The sequence below is a fragment of the Lissotriton vulgaris genome, chromosome 12 (assembly GCF_964263255.1).
Source record: "Lissotriton vulgaris chromosome 12, aLisVul1.2, whole genome shotgun sequence".
Lineage (NCBI taxonomy): Eukaryota > Metazoa > Chordata > Amphibia > Caudata > Salamandridae > Lissotriton > Lissotriton vulgaris.
This window is the reverse complement of record NC_141700.1, coordinates 449,145,960-449,168,624: the sequence shown is the minus strand read 5'-3', so window position 1 is coordinate 449,168,624 and position 22,665 is coordinate 449,145,960. Positions and strand designations below refer to the sequence as shown.

Sequence of the window (22,665 nt, the reverse complement as noted above, 5' to 3'; positions counted from 1 at the left end):
GGGGTCCGAGCAGGGTTGTGTTCCCTACAGGAAGAGTCATCATGACAAGCCTGACGGCGGAGCGCCTCCTGGCAAACTCTCATGTCCTATCTTCAAATCCCTAAATGGTGGTCCAAGCTGGGTATAGTAGCACCTATGGCTGACTCATAGTGCGCGGTCCCTGTCTCGCAGATAAGCAGCCCCCATTACTCCGTGTGCAATGGCGGCATTGGCTGCAGGCAGGGAAGGGTTACAGAATGGAGGAGGGCAGAGAGAAGCTTCTCGCAGCCCCTTGTCGAGGCGCAGCATTACTTGATCGGAAAGCAATAACAGGGCGCGTCCCAAAGGTCTCTGGCGAGGAGGCTACAAGATTTGGGCTTGGTCAATGACCTTGGCTACTCCCGCTACGCTAGAGCGCTGATGTTGCACTCCCTAGATGTTTAACAGGATGTCTCTATGGATACAGGCATAAACAGAAGATAATAGCCCCGCAGCGTTTATAGCAGCCGTTCATTCTGGAGACTAGGCGGGAGCAGGGCTTGGCTGCTGAGACTCGCACAGCGAAAGAGAGGTAAGCGCCGTCCAGGCATCCACCGCTCAGCGCCGTTCGGAGGGAATCATCAGAGGTAGGCGCTAATACACGGCTTGCGGCGTGTCCCAACCTGTGTTTATGTTTTACTGCACTTGGTGCATGAGATATCGCATCGGCTGCAGACGTCCGAGATTAAACTTGCGTTTTTAGTTTTAAATCTCAGCAAATGAATACATGTTTTTGTACATCTGCAATCAAAAGATTGGAAGTCAAATCTATACACAGAACACGTTACTGTTGTGAAAGCGCTGTCCTTTTGGTATCAGAAAGAGCTTGTCAACCATTCGGGTGTGGACTTTCAAATGCCATGTTTGTGTTCTGCGGGATACTGTCCGGGAGTGAGACCCGTCTCCCGGCGTGCAGCAGTCACGGGACGTGTGTTGCTTGAGGTGGGAGTGGGACCTGTATTTACTTACACTATTATTCAAGGGTGATTTTCAGGGCAGACACAAGTTGGGTTTGAAATAGATGTAATGGAAAGAACTGCGAATGTTAAAATGTAAATAACGTCCTGGGCGTCCACGTTCCGGTCTGTGGATAATTCACAGTCATGGTTTCCAAGGAGAGGCGAGCCGGGGATATTAATAACATCCACTTGCAAAGAGGCGCGAGCACCACCAGCCCTTTGCCCCCCGCAGCTCAACTCAACGCTCCGCATTTCATCGACATAGGATCGGTAAAAGGCTGCATTTTGGTGTGCACCGCTTGGGTTTATGGCCCGGCTCGTGAGAATATACACTTCGAGGAGTTGGAACACGGACTGCACTTCTAGTTAAAGCACGCAGACGAAAGAGCTGGTTTTGGGCACACAGACTGCGTGAAGGGTCACCCAGCCTGCGAGGAGCTTTGTGGGGCATATGCACTGTGAGCGTAGGCGCTAGACAGTGACGAGTGCTTTGGGCACGGAATGCGTGAGACCTTTAGTTACAGACCGTGTGGCGTGTGGCGCTTGCGTTACAAAGACTGCGAGGAGCTTGAGCAGGTGGTAAATCTCTAAGTAAAACCCTTCGGTAAAGAGAATAACACGCAGAGCAGCACAGGCTAATTCAATCAATATCCGCACAGTTTTCACTCATTCCAAGAGGTGTACACTCATAACAGGAGTGTAAAAGGGCCGAGTCGCTTCAACAGTAATCGCGGCCGGCCGGGGTCTCTGCCCATGCACTCCTGACTCATGATCCGAGCCTTCAGTTTATACTATCGTGGAGAAGGCGCGCCTCAAACTCCCGGGGCCTCATTTATGAAAGCATTGCGCCACCGGTGCGTCACTTTTTCCCATGTTAAAAGTGACGCACCGGCGGCGCAAGTCCTTCATAAATAAGCCCCCCCCCCCCCCGCAGTCTAACGCCTTTCAAAACCCGACAGCTCCAAGGCGTAGAGCTTCAATAGCGTGCTTGAATGTGCACCCTTCTATGCCACCCTCAACAGTTACCCCACTCGCTGGTAACAGCGCTATATAAAGAAATAACTTGGCAGCAGTCCCCTTGTCAGCCGCTCCGTTGGCCCCCACCAATGTCGGCGCCACCTGCGCCCCAGAAGCAACTCTGTACGGTGCTGACGCATCACCAGCCCAACCAACTAAACACGACACCACAACAGAGCCGAAGCCATCTCCACAACACGCACAACAGCAGGGGAATGTCGGGGTGCAGCCGCCCGCTGTCCCGATCCCTGCACTTCACTTCAGCATCCCAGGCAGTCACACATTAGCCCCCTCCTGATCCCGCAGTGAGATCACGGCCTGGGCCTCCCATCACTGCTGTTGCCGGGGTAACTGAGAACACAACATTGGCATGACGGCTGCACTGCGAGTCCGCGCGGAGTGGGAGGGCGGGGGCCACAGTTATAGACGAGGCACATTTCTGAATGAGAGAAGTACTATTATGAAGCCGTGCATAATCGGGCCAGACTTCATTCAAGATGTAGTTGAGGGCCTTTACAGCTAATAATGAAGGAACATAATCTGTAGTACTTTCACTTGTTCTGATACACCATGTAAATTGCTTCCCAACCAGGGACCAGGCACACTGTCCGTGCAGCCATGACACATTCCTGCCTAGTGTACGGCGATCACACAGCGCATATCCATTTCTTCCTTTCTCAGCCCATCCCTCACTTCTTATCCTACCTCTTAGCCATTACCCCTACCACTCACCCCTTAGTCCTCACTTCTACTTCTTATCCCTCACACATCACTCCTCATTACTCACTTCCAGTTCCTCCTTCTATCATCCCTCTTCTACAAATCTCATACCTAAACTCTCACCTAGCATACTTCACTCCTCATCCCTATTTCTCACCCCTCATTCCTCACTTTGCATTCCTGCTTCTAATAATCATCCCTCTTCTATCACTCTCCTACCTCATTTCTCACTTCTTATCACTCACTCCTCATCCCCTACTTATCGTCCATCAACCATTACTTCTCATTTGTCATTCCTACTTCTAATAATCATCCCTTGTCCATGTATTTATTTATTTGGGGAATCTTATGTAGCTCGAACATGACCCATCAGGAAAAAAAGAGCAAATAACAAGCACGAAGGAATAAAAGAGCAATACAAATACAATATGCCAATCGGCCTGGCACATCCAAGATCTGGAAGTTTCCACAGGAAAATAGTCAAGATCACTCTCATACCTTGTTTCTCACTTCTCATCTCTCATCCATCACGCCTCATCATCCCTTCTTCTCGCCCATCATTCCATATCCATTGTCATCATTTCTAATTTCGTATCCCTACATTTCAACCCTCTTCCATTACTCTTGTTTCTCTTTTCTCACTTCTCATATCTCATCAATCACTCCTCATCCCTACTTTTCATCCATCATCCATCACTCCTCATTCCTCACTTTGCATTCCTACTTCTAATAATCATCCCTCTTCCATCACTCTCATACCGCATTCCTCACTCCTCGTCTCTCATCCATCACTCCTTGTTGCCGGATGAAAGAAAAGACGCCACTACTTCTGCTGGCAATCTAGTATAACGTTTTAATATAAGCATACGTGAAATGCCATTCAGCTCTGGGGAACTGGAATCTGAGTAAGCGGCCATTTTCTTTTATATGTTTTTTCAAAGCATAAATATGTCACATATTTTGCATATTGATAACACATCTGCTCAAGCACAACAGTATCTTAAAAGTAGTACTTTCTATAAAAACAGCAAATCACACGTCTAAGGAATGCCATTAATGTGCATTAAGCTAGCTTTGAATGCACTACTGCTTGTACTACCGGTTGTCCTTGACAAATCTCTTTGAAATCTAGCAATGCTCTCCTCTCTGCATGACTACCGCTATACAAGGCATAATCTCCCGCCTAGTCTGTCCCTCTACCTTATCTTCATATTTTCTGAAAGGCTTGTTCTCACAAAGTAGGACTGCAACTTTCCACGCCTGGTATGTCTAATCATATTTGTCTACTCTACTGAAGCTCGCATTTACTTCTCTCCCCAGAACCTGACTCCTTTTTGTATTGCTCTTCTAATTACACTATTGGAGATAAATTAGGCCTATATTCTCCTTTAATACGTACATCTGCATGTGACTTTCAGCTGATGCTTGCATTTACATGTATGGGCTTTTTTTCATTTTCTACACTTATTATAACATCCTCACCCCTTCCTCTCGTCCATTACCCCTTATCCATCATAATGACTCCTACGTTTCAACCCTCTTCCATTACTCGTGTACCTCATTTCTATCTTCACATCTGTCATCAATCACTCCTCACCCCTACTTCTCGTCCAGCACCCATCACTCTTCATTCCTCACTTTGAATTCCCACGTCTAATAATCATCCATCTTCCATCACTGTCATAACTCATTTCTCACTTTTCATCTCTCATTATTCACTCCTCATCCCTACTTTTCGTCCATCATCCATCACTCCTCATTCCTCACTTTGCATTCCTACTTCTAATAACCATCCCTCTTCCATCACACTCATATCTCATTTCTCACTTCTCATATCTCATCAATCACTCTTACTTCCTACTTCTCATCCATCACCCATCACACTTCATTCCTCACTTTGCATTCCTACATCTAATATTCATCTGTCTTCCATCACTCTCATACCTCAATTTTGACTTCTCATCTCTCATCAATCACTACTCATCCATACTTCTCGTCCATCACCCATCACACTTCATTCCTCACTTTGCATTCCTACATCTAATATTCATCTGTCTTCCATCACTCTCATACCTCAATTTTGACTTCTCATCTCTCATCAATCACACCTCATCCATACTTCTCGTCCATCACCCATCACTCTTCGTTCCTCACTTTGCATTCCTACTTCTAATAATCATCTCTATTCATCACTCGCACATCTCATTTTTCACTTCTCATCTCTCATCTGTCACTCCTCATGCCTTCTTCTCATCCATCAAACCTTCAGTCTACAGTCTCCACTCTTACTCCTCAGTTATTATTCATGATCTTCTATTCCCATTCCTTATTGATCACGTATCACGCTTATTCATAATCACTCATTCATATTTCTCAGCCACATTCTTCCTATTCCTGTTCGATTCTGATTCTTCACCCATCACCCCCATACCTCATATTCTTCATCCCTCATTCTAATTAAGTCACCACCCCTCAGCCCTCATTGGAATCCCTCATTCAGCAGCCCTGAAACCTCTTTTGTATTCTTTGTTCCTCACCCCTTGTGCGTATTCCTCATCCATCATCCCTACTTCTTATTCTTTGTCACTCATTTTTATTCCTCATCCCTCATTTTTAGGTCTCGCCTGAGCCAATGCGCTTGCGCATTGCTCCGGCGAGAATATAGTAAGGGGAAAAGAACAGTCTACCAAAAAGGCGGATTAGACACAGTTCATGTGATCTATGCGCATGCACAAACCAGCCACGTCACACACCACCATTTGTCTGTGCCTCGTATCAGACTTCAAAGGCTGCCGCTCCCCCCATTAGACTTCAAAGGCTGCCTCTCCCCCGCCCCCGCATCAGACTTCAAAGGAATGCGCACCCGCTCCCCCGCCCCCCGCCACAGCAATGCCGAGTGCTTGTTTTGCTTGTGTGCTTGCATCTTCCTTCCTTGCCCCTGGGTGTTTTCCGTGTTCTCCCATTCAGTGCCTTCTCGACCCCGTACTTGATTGCTGTCCGAGCCCCAGCCCTTGCTGCCTCTATCATTATACACTCTCCCTGTGTTTTCCTGTTTCCCCTTGCTTTTTCCCGGCTCCATCATTCTGTGCTTTGAAACTGAACGTGCTTTGTAGCACTCAACCCTGCGTGTTCTTAGCTTCAGTCTCTGTGCTGCTGCACCTCATCACTCAGGGACACCAGCACATCACTCAGGGGCACCACCACATCACTCAGGGACACCACCACAACACTCAGGGGTACCACACACGGGCACCACCACATGACTCAGGGACACCACCAAATCACTCAGGGACACCACCACATTACTCAGGAACACCACCACATCACTCACAGACACCACCACATCACTCAGGGTCACCACCACATCACTCAGGGACACCACCACATCACTCAGGGGCACCACCACATCACTCAGCAACACCACCACATCACTCAGGGACACCACCACATCACTCAGGGACACCACCACATCACTCAGCAACACCCCAACATCCCTCAGGAACATCACCACATCACCAAGGGGCACCACCACATCACTCAGGGACACCGCCACATCACCCAGGGACACCAACACATCACTCAGGAACACCACCACATCACTCAGGGACACCACCACATCACTCAGGGGCACCACTCAGGGGCACCACCACATCACTCAGGGACACCACCACATCACTCAGGGACACCACCACATCACTCGGGGACATCACTTAGGGACACCACCACATCACTCGGGGACACCACCACATCACTCGGGAACACCACCACATCAAGCAGGAACACCACCACATCACTCACAGACACCACCACATCACTCAGGAACACCACCACATACCTCAGGGACACCACCACATCACTCAGGAACAACACCACATCACTCACAGACACCACCACATCACTCGGGGACACCACCACATCACTCACAGACACCACCACATCACTCACAGACACCACCACATCACTCAGGGTCACCACCACATCACTCAGGGACACCACCACATCACTCAGGGGCACTACCACATCACTCAGCAACACCACCACATCACTCAGGGCCACCACCACATCACTCAGGGACACCACCACATCACTCAGGAACACCCCCACATCCCTCAGGAACATCACCACATCACCAAGGGGCACCACCACATCACTCAGGGACACTGCCACATCACCCAGGGACACCACCACATCACTCAGTAACACCACCACATCACTCAGGGACACCACCACATCACTCAGGGGCACCACTCAGGGGCACCACCACATCACTCAGGGACACCACCACATCACTCAGGGACACCACCACATCACTCGGGGACACCACCACATCGCTGAGGGACACCACCCCATCACTCAGGAACACCACCACATCACTCAGGAACACCACCACATCACTCAGGGAAACCACCACATCACTCGGGGACACCACCACATCACTCGGGGACACCACCACATCATGCAGGAACACCACCACATCACTCAGGGACACCACCACATCACTCAGGGACACCACCACATCACTCAGAAACACCACCACATCACTCAGGGACACCACCACATCACTCAGGAACACCACCACATCACTCAGGGACAACACCACATCACTCAGGAACACCACCACATCACTCAGGGACACCACCACATCACTCAGGGACACCACCACATCACTCAGGGACACCACCACATCACTCAGGGGCACCACCACATCACTCAGGGGCATCACTCAGGGGCACCACCACATCACTCAGGGGTACCACACACGGGCACCACCACATGACTCAGGGACACCACCACATCAGTCAGGGACAACACCACATCACTCAGGAACACCACCACATCACTCAGGGGCACCACCACATCACTCAGGGACAACACCACATCACTCACAGACACCACCACATCACTCGGGGACACCACCACATCACTCACAGACACCACCACATCACTCACAGACACCACCACATCACTCAGGGTCACCACCATATCACTCAGGAACACCTCCACATCACTCAGGGGCACCACCACATCATTCAGCAACACCACCACATCACTCAGGGACACCACCACATCACTCAGGGACACCACCACATCACTCAGGAACACCCCCACATCCCTCAGCAACATCACCACATCACCAAGGGGCACCACCACATCACTCAGGGACACCGCCACATCACCCAGGGACACCAACACATCACTCAGGAACACCATCACATCACTCAGGGACACCACCACATCACTCAGGGGCACCACTCAGGGGCACCACCACATCACTCAGGGACACCACCACATCACTCAGGGACACCACCACATCACTTGGGGACATCACTCAGGGACACCACCACATCACTCGGAGACACCACCACATCACTCGGGGACACCACCACATCAAGCAGGAACACCACCACATCACTCTGGGACACCACCACACCACTCAGGAACACCAGAACATAACTCAGGAACACCGCCACATCACTCAGGGACACCACCACATCACTCAGGGAAACCACCACATCACTCAGGGACAACACCACATCACTCAGGAACACCACCACATCACTCAGGGGCACCACCACATCACTCAGGAACAACACCACATCACTCACAGACACCACCACATTACTCGGGGACACCACCACATCACTCACAGACACCACCACATCACTCACAGACACCACCACATCACTCAGGGTCACCACCACATCACTCAGGGACACCACCACATGAAGCAGGAACACCACCACATCACTCCGGGACACCACCACATCACTCAGGAACACCACCACATCACTCAGGAACACCACCACATCACTCAGGGACACCACCACATCACTCAGGGACACCACCACATCACTCAGGGGCACCACCACATCACTCAGGGGCATCACTCAGGGAAACCACCACATCACTCAAGGACAACACCACATCACTCAGTAACACCACCACATCACTCAGGGGCACCACCACATCACTCAGGAACAACACCACATCACTCACAGACACCACCACATCACTTGGGGACACCACCACATCACTCACAGACACCATCACATCACTCAGGGTCACCACCACATCACTCAGGGACACCACCACATCACTCAGGGGCACCACCACATCACTCAGCAACACCACCACATCACTCAGGGCCACCACCACATCACTCAGGGACACCACCACATCACTCAGGAACACCCCCACATCCCTCAGGAACATCACCACATCACCAAGGGGCACCACCACATCACTCAGGGACACTGCCACATCACACAGGGACACCAACACATCATTCAGGAACACCACCTCATCACTCAGGGACACCAGCACATCACTCAGGGGCACCACCACATCACTCAGGGACACCACCACATCACTCAGGGGTACCACACACGGGCACCACCACATGACTCAGGGACACCACCAAATCACTCAGGGACATCACCACATTACTCAGGAACACCACCACATCACTCACAGACACCACCACATCACTCAGGGTCACCACCACATCACTCAGGGACACCACCACATCACTCAGGGGCACCACCACATCACTCAGCAACACCACCACATCACTCAGCAACACCACCACATCACTCAGGGACACCACCACATCACTCAGGGACACCACCACATCACTCAGGAACACCCCACCATCCCTCAGGAACATCACCACATCACCAAGGGGCACCACCACATCACTCAGGGACACCGCCACATCACCCAGGGACACCAACACATCACTCAGGAACACCACCACATCACTCAGGGACACCACCTCATCACTCAGGGGCACCACTCAGGGGCACCACCACATCACTCAGGGACACCACCACATCACTCAGGGACACCACCACATCACTCGGGGACATCACTCAGGGACACCACCACATCACTTGGGAACACCACCACATCACTCAGGAACACCACCACATCAAGCAGGAACACCACCACATCACTCTTGGACACCACCACATCACTCAGGAACACCACCACATACCTCAGGGACACCACCACATCACTCAGGAACAACACCACATCACTCACAGACACCGCCACATCACTCGGGGACACCACCACATCACTCAGGGTCACCACCATATCACTCACAGACACCACCACATCACTCAGGGTCACCACCACATCACTCAGTAACACCACCACATCACTCAGGGGCACCACCACATCACTCAGGAACAACACCACATCACTCACAGACACCACCACATCACTCGGGGACACCACCACATCACTCACAGACACCACCACATCACTCACAGACACCACCACATCACTCAGGGTCACCACTACATCACTCAGGGACACCACCACATCAAGCAGGAACACCACCACATCACTCTGGGACACCACCACATCACTCAGGAACACCACCACATCACTCAGGAACACCACCACATCACTCAGGGACACCACCACATCTCTCAGGGAAACCACCACATCACTCAAGGACAACACCACATCACTCAGTAACACCACCACATCACTCAGGGGCACCACCACATCACTCAGGAACAACACCACATCACTCACAGACACCACGACATCACTCGGGGACACCACCACATCACTCACAGACACCACCACATCACTCAGGGTCACCACCACATCACTCAGGGACACCACCACATCACTCAGGGGCACCACCACATCACTCAGTAACACCACCACATCACTCAGGGCCACCACCACATCACTCAGGGACACCACCACATCACTCAGGAACACCCCCACATCCCTCAGGAACATCACCACATCACCAAGGGGCACCACCACATCACTCAGGGACACTGCCACATCACCCAGGGACACCAACACATCATTCAGGAACACCACCTCATCACTCAGGGACACCAGCACATCACTCAGGGGCACCACCACATCACTCAGGGACACCACCACATCACTCAGGGGTACCACACAAGGGGCACCACCACATGACTCAGGGACACCACCAAATCACTCAGGGACACCACCACATTACTCAGGAACACCACCACATCACTCACAGACACCACCACATCACTCAGGGTCACCACCACATCACTCAGGGACACCACCACATCACTCAGGGGCACCACCACATCACTCAGCAACATCACCACATCACTCAGGGACACCACCACATCACTCAGGGACACCACCACATCACTCAGGAACACCCCAACATCCCTCAGGAACATCACCACATCACCAAGGGGCACCACCACATCACTCAGGGACACCGCCACATCACCCAGGGACACCAACACATCACTCAGGGACACCACCTCATCACTCAGGGGCACCACTCAGGGGCACCACCACATCACTCAGGGACACCACCACATCACTCAGGGACACCACCACATCACTCGGGGACATCACTCAGGGACACCACCACATCACTCGGGAACACCACCACATCATTTGAGAACACCACCACATCAAGCAGGAACACCACCACATCACACTTGGACACCACCACATCACTCAGGAACACCATCACATACCTCAGGGACACCACCACATCACTCAGGAACAACACCACATCACTCACAGACACCACCACATCACTCGGGGACACCACCACATCTCTCACAGACACCACCACATCACTCACAGACACCACCACATCACTCAGGGTCACCACCACATCACTCAGGGACACCACCACATCACTCAGGGGCATCACCACATCACTCAGCAACACCACCACATCACTCTGGGCCACCACCACATCACTCGGGGACATCACTCAGGGACACCACCACATCACTCGGGAACACCATCACATCACTCGGGAACACCACCACATCACTCAGGAACACCACCACATCACTCAGGGAAACCACCACATCACTCGGGGACACCACCACATCACTCGGGGACACCACCACATCATGCAGGAACACCACCACATCAATCAGGGACACCACCACATCACTCAGGGACACCACCACATCACTCAAAAACACCACCACATCACTCAGGGACACCACCACATCACTCAGGAACACCACCACATCACTCAGGGAAACCACCACATCACTCGGGGACACCACCACATCACTCGGGGACACCACCACATCATGCAGGAACACCACCACATCACTCAGGGACACCACCACATCACTCAGGGACACCACCACATCACTCAGAAACACCACCACATCACTCAGGGACACCACCACATCACTCAGGAACACCACCACATCACTCAGGGACAACACCACATCACTCAGGAACACCACCACATCACTCAGGGACACCACCACATCACTCAGGGACACCACCACATCACTCAGGGACACCACCACATCACTCAGGGGCACCACCACATCACTCAGGGGCATCACTCAGGGGCACCACCACATCACTCAGGGGTACCACACACGGGCACCACCACATGACTCAGGGACACCACCACATCAGTCAGGGACAACACCACATCACTCAGGAACACCACCACATCACTCAGGGGCACCACCACATCACTCAGGGACAACACCACATCACTCACAGACACCACCACATCACTCGGGGACACCACCACATCACTCACAGACACCACCACATCACTCACAGACACCACCACATCACTCAGGGTCACCACCATATCACTCAGGAACACCTCCACATCACTCAGGGGCACCACCACATCATTCAGCAACACCACCACATCACTCAGGGACACCACCACATCACTCAGGGACACCACCACATCACTCAGGAACACCCCCACATCCCTCAGCAACATCACCACATCACCAAGGGGCACCACCACATCACTCAGGGACACCGCCACATCACCCAGGGACACCAACACATCACTCAGGAACACCATCACATCACTCAGGGACACCACCACATCACTCAGGGGCACCACTCAGGGGCACCACCACATCACTCAGGGACACCACCACATCACTCAGGGACACCACCACATCACTTGGGGACATCACTCAGGGACACCACCACATCACTCGGAGACACCACCACATCACTCGGGGACACCACCACATCAAGCAGGAACACCACCACATCACTCTGGGACACCACCACACCACTCAGGAACACCAGAACATAACTCAGGAACACCGCCACATCACTCAGGGACACCACCACATCACTCAGGGAAACCACCACATCACTCAGGGACAACACCACATCACTCAGGAACACCACCACATCACTCAGGGGCACCACCACATCACTCAGGAACAACACCACATCACTCACAGACACCACCACATTACTCGGGGACACCACCACATCACTCACAGACACCACCACATCACTCACAGACACCACCACATCACTCAGGGTCACCACCACATCACTCAGGGACACCACCACATGAAGCAGGAACACCACCACATCACTCCGGGACACCACCACATCACTCAGGAACACCACCACATCACTCAGGAACACCACCACATCACTCAGGGACACCACCACATCACTCAGGGACACCACCACATCACTCAGGGGCACCACCACATCACTCAGGGGCATCACTCAGGGAAACCACCACATCACTCAAGGACAACACCACATCACTCAGTAACACCACCACATCACTCAGGGGCACCACCACATCACTCAGGAACAACACCACATCACTCACAGACACCACCACATCACTTGGGGACACCACCACATCACTCACAGACACCATCACATCACTCAGGGTCACCACCACATCACTCAGGGACACCACCACATCACTCAGGGGCACCACCACATCACTCAGCAACACCACCACATCACTCAGGGCCACCACCACATCACTCAGGGACACCACCACATCACTCAGGAACACCCCCACATCCCTCAGGAACATCACCACATCACCAAGGGGCACCACCACATCACTCAGGGACACTGCCACATCACACAGGGACACCAACACATCATTCAGGAACACCACCTCATCACTCAGGGACACCAGCACATCACTCAGGGGCACCACCACATCACTCAGGGACACCACCACATCACTCAGGGGTACCACACACGGGCACCACCACATGACTCAGGGACACCACCAAATCACTCAGGGACATCACCACATTACTCAGGAACACCACCACATCACTCACAGACACCACCACATCACTCAGGGTCACCACCACATCACTCAGGGACACCACCACATCACTCAGGGGCACCACCACATCACTCAGCAACACCACCACATCACTCAGCAACACCACCACATCACTCAGGGACACCACCACATCACTCAGGGACACCACCACATCACTCAGGAACACCCCACCATCCCTCAGGAACATCACCACATCACCAAGGGGCACCACCACATCACTCAGGGACACCGCCACATCACCCAGGGACACCAACACATCACTCAGGAACACCACCACATCACTCAGGGACACCACCTCATCACTCAGGGGCACCACTCAGGGGCACCACCACATCACTCAGGGACACCACCACATCACTCAGGGACACCACCACATCACTCGGGGACATCACTCAGGGACACCACCACATCACTTGGGAACACCACCACATCACTCAGGAACACCACCACATCAAGCAGGAACACCACCACATCACTCTTGGACACCACCACATCACTCAGGAACACCACCACATACCTCAGGGACACCACCACATCACTCAGGAACAACACCACATCACTCACAGACACCACCACATCACTCGGGGACACCACCACATCACTCAGGGTCACCACCATATCACTCACAGACACCACCACATCACTCAGGGTCACCACCACATCACTCAGTAACACCACCACATCACTCAGGGGCACCACCACATCACTCAGGAACAACACCACATCACTCACAGACACCACCACATCACTCGGGGACACCACCACATCACTCACAGACACCACCACATCACTCACAGACACCACCACATCACTCAGGGTCACCACTACATCACTCAGGGACACCACCACATCAAGCAGGAACACCACCACATCACTCTGGGACACCACCACATCACTCAGGAACACCACCACATCACTCAGGAACACCACCACATCACTCAGGGACACCACCACATCTCTCAGGGAAACCACCACATCACTCAAGGACAACACCACATCACTCAGTAACACCACCACATCACTCAGGGGCACCACCACATCACTCAGGAACAACACCACATCACTCACAGACACCACGACATCACTCGGGGACACCACCACATCACTCACAGACACCACCACATCACTCAGGGTCACCACCACATCACTCAGGGACACCACCACATCACTCAGGGGCACCACCACATCACTCAGTAACACCACCACATCACTCAGGGCCACCACCACATCACTCAGGGACACCACCACATCACTCAGGAACACCCCCACATCCCTCAGGAACATCACCACATCACCAAGGGGCACCACCACATCACTCAGGGACACTGCCACATCACCCAGGGACACCAACACATCATTCAGGAACACCACCTCATCACTCAGGGACACCAGCACATCACTCAGGGGCACCACCACATCACTCAGGGACACCACCACATCACTCAGGGGTACCACACAAGGGGCACCACCACATGACTCAGGGACACCACCAAATCACTCAGGGACACCACCACATTACTCAGGAACACCACCACATCACTCACAGACACCACCACATCACTCAGGGTCACCACCACATCACTCAGGGACACCACCACATCACTCAGGGGCACCACCACATCACTCAGCAACATCACCACATCACTCAGGGACACCACCACATCACTCAGGGACACCACCACATCACTCAGGAACACCCCAACATCCCTCAGGAACATCACCACATCACCAAGGGGCACCACCACATCACTCAGGGACACCGCCACATCACCCAGGGACACCAACACATCACTCAGGGACACCACCTCATCACTCAGGGGCACCACTCAGGGGCACCACCACATCACTCAGGGACACCACCACATCACTCAGGGACACCACCACATCACTCGGGGACATCACTCAGGGACACCACCACATCACTCGGGAACACCACCACATCATTTGAGAACACCACCACATCAAGCAGGAACACCACCACATCACACTTGGACACCACCACATCACTCAGGAACACCATCACATACCTCAGGGACACCACCACATCACTCAGGAACAACACCACATCACTCACAGACACCACCACATCACTCGGGGACACCACCACATCTCTCACAGACACCACCACATCACTCACAGACACCACCACATCACTCAGGGTCACCACCACATCACTCAGGGACACCACCACATCACTCAGGGGCATCACCACATCACTCAGCAACACCACCACATCACTCTGGGCCACCACCACATCACTCGGGGACATCACTCAGGGACACCACCACATCACTCGGGAACACCATCACATCACTCGGGAACACCACCACATCACTCAGGAACACCACCACATCACTCAGGGAAACCACCACATCACTCGGGGACACCACCACATCACTCGGGGACACCACCACATCATGCAGGAACACCACCACATCAATCAGGGACACCACCACATCACTCAGGGACACCACCACATCACTCAAAAACACCACCACATCACTCAGGGACACCACCACATCACTCAGGAACACCACCACATCACTCAGGGACACCACCACATCACTCAGGAACACCACCACATCACTCAGGGACACCACCACATCACTCAGGGACACCACCACATCACTCAGGGGCACCACCACATCACTCAGGGGCATCACTCAGGGGCACCACCACATCACTCAGGGGTACCACACACGGGCACCACCACATGACTCAGGGACACCACCACATCACTCAGGGACAACACCACATCACTCAGGAACACCACCACATCACTCAGGGGCACCACCACATCACTCAGGGACAACCCCACATCACTCACAGACACCACCACATCACTCGGGGACACCACCATATCACTCACAGACACCACCACATCACTCACAGACACCACCACATCACTCAGGGTCACCACCACATCACTCATGAACACCTCCACATCACTCAGGGGCACAACCACCACATCATTCAGCAACACCACCACATCACTCAGGGACACCACCACATCACTCAGGGACACCACCACATCACTCAGGAACACCCCCACATCCCTCAGCAACATCACCACATCACCAAGGGGCACCACCACATCACTCAGGGACACCACCACATCACCCAGGGACACCAACACATCACTCAGGAACACCATCACATCACTCTGGGACACCACCACATCACTCAGGGGCACCACCACATCACTCAGTAACACCACCACATCACTCAGGGATACCACCACATCACTCAGGGACACCACCACATCACTCAGGAACAACCCAAATCCCTCAGGAACATCACCACATCACCAAGGGGCACCACCACATCACTCAGGGACACCGCCACATCACCCAGGGACACCAACACATCACTCAGGAACACCACCACATCACTCAGGGACACCACCACATCACTCAGGGGCACCACTCAGGGGCACCACCACATCACTCAGGGACACCACCACATCACTCAGGGACACCACCACATCACTCGGGGACATCACTCAGGGACACCACCACATCACTCGGGGACACTACCACATCACTCGGGAACACCACCACATCACTCAGGGACACCACCACATCACTCAGGGAAACCACCACATCACTCAGGGACAACACCACATCACTCAGTAACACCGCCACATCACTCAGGGGCACCACCACATCACTCAGGAACAACACCACATCACTCACAGACACCACCACAGCACTCGGGGACACCACCACATCACTCACAGACACCACCACATCACTCACAGACACCACCACATCACTCAGGGTCACCACCACATCACTCAGGGACACCACCACATGAAGCAGGAACACCACCACATCACTCCGGGACACCACCACATCACTCAGGAACACCACCACATCACTCAGGAACACCACCACATCACTCAGGGACACCACCACATCACTCAGGGAAACCACCACATCACTCAAGGACAACACCACATCACTCAGTAACACCACCACATCACTCAGGGGCACCACCACATCACTCAGGAACAACACCACATCACTCACAGACACCACCACATCACTCGGGGACACCACCACATCACTCACAGACACCACCACATCACTCAGGGTCACCACCACTTCACTCAGGGACACCACCACATCACTCAGGGGCACCACCACATCACTCAGCAACACCACCACATCACTCAGGGCCACCACCACATCACTCAGGGACACCACCACATCACTCAGGAACACCCCCACATCCCTCAGGAACATCACCACATCACCAAGGGGCACCACCACATCACTCAGGGACACTGCCACAACACACAGGGACACTAACACATCATTCAGGAACACCACCTCATCACTCAGGGACACCAGCACATCACTCAGGGGCACCACCACATCACTCAGGGACACCACCACATCACTCAGGGGTACCACACACGGGCACCACCACATGACTCAGGGACACCACCACATCACTCAGGGACACTGCCACATCACACAGGGACACTAACACATCATTCAGGAACACCACCTCATCACTCAGGGACACCAGCACATCACTCAGGGGCACCACCACATTACTCAGGAACACCACCACATCACTCACAGACACCACCACATCACTCAGGGTCACCACCACATCACTCAGGGACACCACCACATCACTCAGGGGCACCACCACATAACTCAGCAACACCACCACATCACTCAGCAACACCACCACATCACTCAGGGACACCACCACATCACTCAGGGACACCACCACATCACTCAGGAACACCCCACCATCCCTCAGGAACATCACCACATCACCAAGGGGCACCACCACATCACTCAGGGACACCGCCACATCACCCAGGGACACCAACACATCACTCAGGAACACCACCACATCACTCAGGGACACCACCTCATCACTCAGGGGCACCACTCAGGGGCACCACCACATCACTCAGGGACACCACCACATCACTCAGGGACACCACCACATCACTCGGGGACATCACTCAGGGACACCACCACATCACTTGGGAACACCACCACATCACTCGGGAACACCACCACATCAAACAGGAACACCACCACATCACTCTTGGACACCACCACATCACTCAGGAACACCACCACATACCTCAGGGACACCACCACATCACTCAGGAACAACACCACATCACTCACAGACACCACCACATCACTCGGGGACACCACCACATCACTCACAGACACCACCATATCACTCACAGACACCACCACATCACTCAGGGTCACCACCACATCACTCAGTAACACCACCACATCACTCAGGAACAACACCACATCACTCACAGACACCACCACATCACTCGGGGACACCACCACATCACTCACAGACACCACCACATCACTCACAGACATCACCACATCACTCAGGGTCACCACTACATCACTCAGGGACACCACCACATCAAGCAGGAACACCACCACATCACTCTGGAACACCACCACATCACTCAGGAACACCACCACATCACTCAGGAACACCACCACATCACTCAGGGACACCACCACATCTCTCAGGGAAACCACCACATCACTCAAGGACAACACCACATCACTCAGTAACACCACCACATCACTCAGGGGCACCACCACATCACTCAGGAACAACACCACATCACTCACAGACACCACCACATCACTCGGGGACACCACCACATCACTCACAGACACCACCACATCACTCAGGGTCACCACCACATCACTCAGGGACACCACCACATCACTCAGGGGCACCACCACATCACTCAGTAACACCACCACATCACTCAGGGCCACCACCACATCACTCAGGGACACCACCACATCACTCAGGAACACCCCCACATCCCTCAGGAACATCACCACATCACCAAGGGGCACCACCACATCACTCAGGGACACTGCCACATCACCCAGGGACACCAACACATCATTCAGGAACACCACCTCATCACTCAGGGACACCAGCACATCACTCAGGGGCACCACCACATCACTCAGGGACACCACCACATCACTCAGGGGTACCACACAAGGGGCACCACCACATGACTCAGGGACACCACCAAATCACTCAGGGACACCACCACATTACTCAGGAACACCACCACATCACTCACAGACACCACCACATCACTCAGGGTCACCACCACATCACTCAGGGACACCACCACATGACTCAGGGGCACCACCACATCACTCAGCAACACCACCACATCACTCAGGGACACCACCACATCACTCAGGGACACCACCACATCACTCAGGAACACCCCAACATCCCTCAGGAACATCACCACATCACCAAGGGGCACCACCACATCACTCAGGGACACCGCCACATCACCCAGGGACACCAACACATCACTCAGGGACACCACCTCATCACTCAGGGGCACCACTCAGGGGCACCACCACATCACTCAGGGACACCACCACATCACTCAGGGACACCACCACATCACTCGGGGACATCACTCAGGGACACCACCACATCACTCGGGAACACCACCACATCATTTGAGAACACCACCACATCAAGCAGGAACACCACCACATCACTCTTGGACACCACCACATCACTCAGGAACACCACCACATACCTCAGGGACACCACCACATCACTCAGGAACAACACCACATCACTCACAGACACCACCACATCACTCGGGGACACCACCACATCTCTCACAGACACCACCACATCACTCACAGACACCACCACATCACTCAGGGTCACCACCACATCACTCAGGGACACCACCACATCACTCAGGGGCACCACCACATCACTCAGCAACACCACCACATCACTCTGGGCCACCACCACATCACTCAGGGACACCACCACATCACTCAGGAACACCCCCACATCCCTCAGGAACATCACCACATCACCAAGGGGCACCACCACATCACTCAGGGGCACCACCACATCACTCAGGGACACCACCACATCACTCAGGGACACCACCACATCACTCGGGGACACCACCACATCACTCGGGGACACCACCACATCAAGCAGGAACACCACCCCATCACTCAGGAACACCACCACATCACTCAGGAACACCACCACATCACTCAGGGAAACCACCACATCACTCGGGGACACCACCACATCACTCGGGGACACCACCACATCATGCAGGAACACCACCACATCACTCAGGGACACCACCACATCACTCAGGGACACCACCACATCACTCAGAAACACCACCACATCACTCAGGAACACCACCACATCACTCAGGAACACCACCACATCACTCATGGACACCACCACATCACTCAGGGGCTCCACCACATCACTCAGGGGCATCACTCAGGGGCACCACCACATCACTCAGGGGTACCACACACGGGCACCACCACATGACTCAGGGACACCACCACATCACTAAGGGACAACACCACATCACTCAGGAACACCACCACATCACTCAGGGGCACCACAACATCACTCAGGGACAACACCACATCACTCACAGACACCACCACATCACTCGGGGACACCACCACATCACTCACAGACACCACCACATCACTAACAGACACCACCACATCACTCAGGGTCACCACCACATCACTCAGGAACACCACCACCTCACTCATGGGTATTCCACCACATCATTCAGCAACACCACCACATCACTCAGGGCCACCACCACATCACTCAGGGACACCACCACATCACTCAGGAACACCCCCACATCCCTCAGGAACATCACCACATCACCAAGGGGCACCACCACATCACTCAGGGACACTGCCACATCACCCAGGGACACCAACACATCATTCAGGAACACCACCTCATCACTCAGGGACACCAGCACATCACTCAGGGGCACCACCACATCACTCAGGGACACCACCACATCACTCAGGGGTACCACACACCGGCACCACCACATGACTCAGGGACACCACCAAATCACTCAGGGACACCACCACATTACTCAGGAACACCACCACATCACTCACAGACACCACCACATCACTCAGCAACACCACCACATCACTCAGCAACACCACCACATCACTCAGGGACACCACCACATCACTCAGGGACACCACCACATCACTCAGGAACACCCCATCATCCCTCAGGAACATCACCACATCACCAAGGGGCACCACCACATCACTCAGGGACACCACCACATCGCCCAGGGACACCAACACATCACTCAGGAACACCACCACATCACTCAGGGACACCACCTCATCACTCAGGGGCACCACTCAGGGGCACCACCACATCACTCAGGGACACCACCACATCACTCAGGGACACCACCACATCACTCGGGGACATCACTCAGGGACACCACCACATCACTTGGGAACACCACCACATCACTCGGGAACACCACCACATCAAGCAGGAACACCACCACATCACTCTTGGACACCACCACATCACTCAGGAACACCACCACATACCTCAGGGACACCGCCACATCACTCAGGAACAACACCACATCACTCACAGACACCACCACATCACTCGGGGACACCACCACATCACTCACAGACACCACCATATCACTCACAGACACCACCACATCACTCAGGGTCACCACCACATCACTCAGTAACACCACCACATCACTCAGGGGCACCACCACATCACTCAGGAACAACACCACATCACTCACAGACACCACCACATCACTCGGGGACACCACCACATCACTCACAGACACCACCACGTCACTCACAGACACCACCACATCACTCAGGGTCACCACTACATCACTCAGGGACACCACCACATCAAGCAGGAACACCACCACATCACTCTGGGACACCACCACATCACTCAGGA

General features: G+C 53.5%; 1 protein-coding gene across 1 annotated transcript in view; it reads left to right on the top strand.

The window, feature by feature from the left end:
* Nucleotides 1-286: 286 nt before the first annotated feature.
* TPPP3 (tubulin polymerization promoting protein family member 3) overlaps nucleotides 287-22,665 on the top strand; it is a 216,888-nt gene continuing 194,509 nt past the window's right edge. Inside the window, exon 1 of the mRNA XM_086945204.1 lies at nucleotides 287-550. The gene's annotated coding sequence lies outside the window, so the exon portion shown is untranslated. The remainder of the gene's footprint in view (nucleotides 551-22,665) is intronic.